Consider the following 6,000-nt stretch of genomic DNA (forward strand, 5'->3'; position numbering starts at 1 on the left):
AAATAACCAGGTCATCTGCAAATAACGTAATCTTATTACAAAAATAAGGGGAATTACCTGACTATCCCTTCTATGTACCTGGGCAAATGGCTCAATATAAATGTCAAACAATAAAGGAGACAAGGAACAGCCTTGTCTTGTACCCCCATGGATACTGAAACTACTAGTCAATGACCCTCTAAGGAGGATTCTAGCTGAAGAATTCTCATAAAGCCTCCGAAGCATAAATATAAAACAAGGACTAAAGTCCAATATGTCCAATACACCCCACAAGAATGTTCAACATACTCAATCAAATGTCTTTGGCGCATCTATCGTGACCATGGCCAGGAGAATCAAGTGAGCATTGGCTAAGTCAATAGACCTGATCAACTGCTGAGTAAGTTCTTGGATTTCCCTTCTGATCCAAATATTTTAATTGAGGGGCTAACTTGGCCAATCTCTCTGCCACAATGCTCGTGAAAACCTTATAATCCAAATTCAGCATGGAGATTGGATGATAGAGTCTGCCTTCCTGGGATCCTTAGCAGGTTTTATGATCAACACAATTGTGGCTTCTTTTCATGAATTTGGGATCTAGCCACCCCCCTGATATATTGAATTAAACAATGTCTTCCATTCTGTAACAATCTCCTTTCTTGAGAGCTTATAGAGTTCTGATGAAATGGCATCCAGAACGGCAGCCTTCCCATTCTTAATATGTGGTAGGTGCTCCCTGATTTCCCCCTTGGTAATTGGTGCTTCCAAACATTCTTTGCTGTGTACTGTAAGCCTCGGGAGATCAATACTCATCAGCCAATATCTAAGTGTATCCTCAACTTTATTCAAGACATCTCTCTGTAGACTGAGAAGCAGTTCCCTGATGTCATTCCTGGACCTCACACCCCCTGCCTTCCAAGTCAACAACGCACCCGCTCTCTCCCCATAATCAAATTGTCTCATGCACCAGGTTTACCACCATTCTCTACACTTCATATCCAACTTGATTTTATAATTTAACATGCCTCTTCCTTTTGTTTTAAGAACCTTTCCCTATCCCTATCTGGCCCCACACTTTGCCACTGCATAATGGACTCCCACTCTTTGCTCCACTCGACTCAGTTCTGCTCTTTCTTCCCAATTTTTAAAGTGTGCATGGCTTTGCAAAATTCCTCTGATGAAGGCTGTAAAAGTGTCTCATTTTCCCTCAAGTGAAGCTGAGGCAACATTATCAAGAAGAAAGACAACACTGGCTTTTTTCTGAATCGAGACAACCCCAGAGTCAAAGAGGATAGCACTTTTTAATGTCTACCTTGAATTATGTTTGTCTCCAAAAGATTTAAGGGACATAAAGACTGCTTCATGATCCGAAACAAGCCCAGGCAACTTGTTAGCATCTTTTATTTCACACACCTAAACCGTATCTACAAAGAAATAATCCAACCTAGAAAAATGCCCGTATTCATTACTATGAAACATGTAGCCCGTCATTGGGACCTTTTAATATTTCCATGCATCAACCAGCCCAACATCCTGGAGCATACTTTTAAGAGCCTGTTTCATCCTGGGGGCTTGAGCACAATTCCTTAAGGTGGAGCTGTCTAAAATGGGTCCAAAAGAGCATTAAAATCACCCCCAATGACCAACAGGATTGTAACTCCAACTAAATTCCACTCCAAATTTGCAATATAATGAGGGTCATCCAATTTAAGACCACAAAATCCAAAACACACAAACTCTGAACTGGCACACCTCATAGTTACCAGACCCCATCTACCTGAACTATCAGGTTTTAGGGATATTACCTCAAACCCAGCACCCCTCCTTATCAAGATGGCCACCCCCTTACAATATTCTGCCTGTTCCAAAGTAACATAGCGGAAGATGACAAAAACAGTGATGATGAGGAGGAGGGACATGGCAGCCTCGTGCTAAGCGGCCACAAGCTCCCCAGGGGAGGAATGTTTTTCCTTATGTAGTGAGCGTCCCAGTCCCTCCGTACAGCACCTACCCGGCAAAGAAAGCTGATGTAGTCCATGGATATTAAGCCCAATGGTTTTACTCTGGGGGCCTTCTGCGATGGTTGCGGTTGCGTTCTTTCCCGAGGCGGCCAGTGTGGATATTTGGCACTGGGAGGAAGCCGCCAGGGAGTTGCAGCATAGCAAGGCGGCCCATGTACAGGCTTATGGCGGCTGCAGCAGAGGCAGCACAAGTCATCCGGAAGACCAGGAGATCCTCCCACCCTCTGCAGCAGTACTCTTGGAAAACTCAACATCCACTGCCCTTCCAGGTAGGCATTGCTAACCCTTTACTCAATCAATCAATCAATCAGTGTACTTGTAAAGTGTGCTACTTACCCGTGAGGGTCCCAAGGCGCTGAGGGAAGAGGGGTGTGCTGCTACTGCTCGAAGAGCCAGGTCTTGAGGAGTCTTCTGAAGGCGAGAAGGTCTTGGGTGTGCCGTATGTGGGTAGGGAGGGTGTTCCAGGTCTTGGCGGCGAGGTAGAAGGATCTGCTGCAGGAGGTCGTTCATTGGATGCAGGGGACAGCGGTGAGGGCGAGGCTGGCAGAGCGGAGCTGGCGGGTGGGGGTGTGGAAGCTGAGTCTGCTAGTCAGGTAGGCTGGTCCGGCGTTGTGGAGTGCTTTGTGTGCGTGGGTGAGGAGCTTGAAGGTGATCTTCTTGTCGACGGGGTGCCAGTGTAGGTCTCTCAGGTGGGGGGGTGATGTGGCTGCAGCGGGGGATGTGGACGATCAGTCGGACGGAGGCGTTTTGGATGCGTTGTAGTCATCGTAGGTGTTTGGCTGGGATTCCTGCGTAGAGTGCATTGCCGTAGTCCAGTCTGCTGCTGAAGAGGGCCTGTGTCACCATTCTTCTTGTTTCGGTCGGGATCCATTTGTAGATCCTGCGGAGCATGCGGAGGGTGCTGTAGCAGGAGGAGGAGACGGCGTTGACCTGCTTAGGCATGGAGAGGGAGGAGTCGAGGATGAATCCTAGATTGCGTGCATGGTTGGTGGGTGTTGGTGCTGTTCCCAGTGTGGTCTGCCACCAGGAGTCGTCCCAGGCTTAGGGGGTGGGTCAGAGGATGAGGACCTCCGTCTTTTCCGAGTTCAGCTTCAGACGGCTGCTTCTCATCCAGTCGGCGACGGCCTTCATTTTCTTGTGGAGGTTGGTTTTGGCGGTGTGTGGGTCCTTGGTGAGGGAGAGGATGAGCTGGGTGTCGTCAGCCTAGGAGATGATGTTGAGGTCATAATGGCGGGCCACTTGTGTGAGGGTGGCCATGTAGACATTGAACAGCTTTGGGCTGAGGGATGAGCCCTGGGAGGGCCGCAGATGATGTCGGTGGCTTTGGATCAGAAGGGTGGGAGGCGGACGCTCTGGGTTCTGCCGGAGAGGAAGGACGTGGTCCAGTCAAGAGCCTTCTCTTGGATTCCAGCTTCTAGGAGGCGTGTCTTTAGAGTGCAATAGCAGACTGTGTCCAAGGCGGCTGACAGGTCCAGGAGGATGAGGGCTGATGTTTCACCGTTGTCTGGTTGGCGCCTGATTTCATCTGTGGCGGCGATGAGGGCTGTCTCGGTGCTGTGGTTTCGTCTGAATGTGTACTGGGACGGGTCCAAGATGTTGTCTTTCAGGTGGCGGGCCAGTTGCATGTTGACGATTTTCTCGATGACCTTTGCCGGGAACGGGAGCAGGGAGATTGGCCGGAAGTTCTTAAGGTCCTTGGGGTCTGCTTTGGGCTTCTGGAGGAGGGTGTTGATTTTGGCGTGCTTACAGCTTTCCGGGAATGGAGCACTAACTCAAATACAGAGTGTTCTGATTGGCCCACAGAGTTGGGCCAATTTGCTCCCTGGGCATCAGACCCTTGAAGGAGCGAGCGCTCTGATTGGCTGCCAGCAACAACAGAAAAATTTTGCTGGCAGCCATTACAGGACTCGGGGACTAATGTCCTGATTACGAAATGTGATGTGTGAGCGGGCACTGATGCCACACCACTGCCCCGCTTTCACACTTCAAAGTCAACTGCCGACCGTCTGCCAGATTAGGAGTTTGCTGACCTGTATTACCTTTTTCTGCTAGTTTCTGGCCTTTATTTTGCATCTTTCTGCTTGTTTCAAACCTTTATCTTATCTCTTCCTGCTCCTTTCTGACCATTATTTTGCCTCTTCTGCTAGTTTCTGACCTTTATTTTGCCTCTTTCTGCTCTATTCTTACCTTTATTGTGCGACTCCCTGCTAGTTTCTGATCTCTATTTTGTCTCTTTTTGCTCGTTACTCGCTTTATTTTGCTTCTTTCTGCTCATATATTATTTCTATTTGTACAGGGGAGGGGGCCAAGTGGTCCCCTCCCCAGGCTGATTATGGTCATGGCGACCCCATCCTGGGGCCCAGCCATGTCACCTGGGTGCCCCCAGAGTACACAGTTTATAATGGAACTACAGGGGAGCGTCAAGGCCCCCACAGTCCAAGCTGGTTCCTCTCCTACTGCGGGAGACAGTATTGCACTGACAGGCAGGGGGCTTCTGAAAGGCAGTACCTGTCTGTTAGAGCAATGTTTTCATATTTTTTACTGCGTACATATTTGCTGTTTGACAGCTCCGGCTTCCAGAAAGTTATGTATGCTTTTGCTTGGTGGGAGCTGTCACCTCCCACCAAGCAAAATCAAACAGTATCATCCCGAGGGTGGGGACCTCGGAAGGTAGCAGGAGCTAGACCTGTACATGGGGGATACCCTGCACCCTTTTCCTTTATCTGACATTTTGTTTGGGACTCGGCTGAAGCCCAGTCCCAAGATGGCTGCCAAACAAAATTATTTGCAGCCAATCAGAGCTCTGCATTGTCCTACACAAGCTCATTATTTTTCGTGAAGTCATCGAGGTCACTGATGTCACTAACTGTATTTCCTTACATTTCTCTGCAACTACTGAATGGATTTACACCAAAGAACAAAAAACACAATCTGCATAACCAAATCTATCTTTCTGCCAAATTTGGTTTAATTCCATCCCGCGGTTCAGGGTCTGTAGAAGCATTCAAAGGTCCTATAGGTATTAGCATGGGAAAATCCTCTTATTTTGTCCCCCCTTTTTCTCAGCCCCCGCTTGATAGATCACTTTCCATGCGCAACATGAATCACTGGCATACTTTTTAAAGAACATTTTGGGAATACTTGTCTATATATATATATATAATATATGTTACGACGTGTGCCTTATGCGCAATCTGTATGCCACCATATGCAAAATGCCCCCAGTATTAAAGCACCACTATATGCAGATACAGATTGCTTTAGTATTAGAGATACTGCCCCCAGTATTTGTGACCACTTAGGCACCTTCCACCAACTTATGCACTGATATAGGTGAGCCCCAAGGCATGTCCCCTTCCAAATCCTTGGCCAATTCACTGTTTTATATGTATCCATGTTGTCACAGTGACAAGTATGCTGCTGAACCTTGCTATTAGGTTGTCAACTATGATAAAAGCACAGCCCATACTCTCCCATCCCATTTGGCCTCCTTTCCATGTCACGAGTCATGAAAGCATGAGATCTCGTGAGATCTCAACCCTACCCAGTTTTAGCGGCCCTTTTGGGGCGCGACTATAAATACAGCACCCTAGGCCTCCAGCTCCTGCTTGGCTTTAAGACTTACCTGGAGAAGGTTCTCCAGCTCCTGCTCCCCTGCTTTTCCTTTCTCCCCCTGGCTCATGCTGCAAGGACTCTTTTTCTCGGCGGCATGATCCTTATCCTCCTTCATTTCTTGGTTCCTAAGTATCAGCACCAGAGAAAGAAAGAAGAACAGACAAGTTAAACAAAAAACAATGCTCGGGCTTGACGCCGCACATCACCGCATTTACCCAAGGTCAGTGCACTGTACCTAAACCTTTGCACATTGAACTAATAGTGTTCCAAGATATAGCGCTGCCCTGTAATTTTGACCTATACAAGTATAGGCACAAGGCTGTTAAGCAGCAAATAACTAACCTATGAGCTAATAGGTTGTAAAAGATATGTGAGTAAGGGCATT

At 47.8% G+C, this 6,000-nt stretch overlaps 1 long non-coding RNA gene across 1 annotated transcript in view; it reads right to left on the reverse strand.

Annotated features, from left to right (window-relative positions):
• The window catches only part of LOC144827324 (uncharacterized), a 43,138-nt gene extending 37,402 nt beyond the window's left edge, over positions 1–5,736 (reverse strand). Inside the window, exon 1 of the long non-coding RNA XR_013610138.1 lies at positions 5,626–5,736. This is a non-coding gene — a long non-coding RNA (uncharacterized LOC144827324). The remainder of the gene's footprint in view (positions 1–5,625) is intronic.
• Between the last annotated feature and the right edge of the window lie 264 nt (positions 5,737–6,000).

This window comes from Lissotriton helveticus, chromosome 4_1 (genome assembly GCF_964261635.1).
Source record: "Lissotriton helveticus chromosome 4_1, aLisHel1.1, whole genome shotgun sequence".
In the NCBI taxonomy this organism is placed as follows: Eukaryota; Metazoa; Chordata; class Amphibia; order Caudata; family Salamandridae; genus Lissotriton; species Lissotriton helveticus.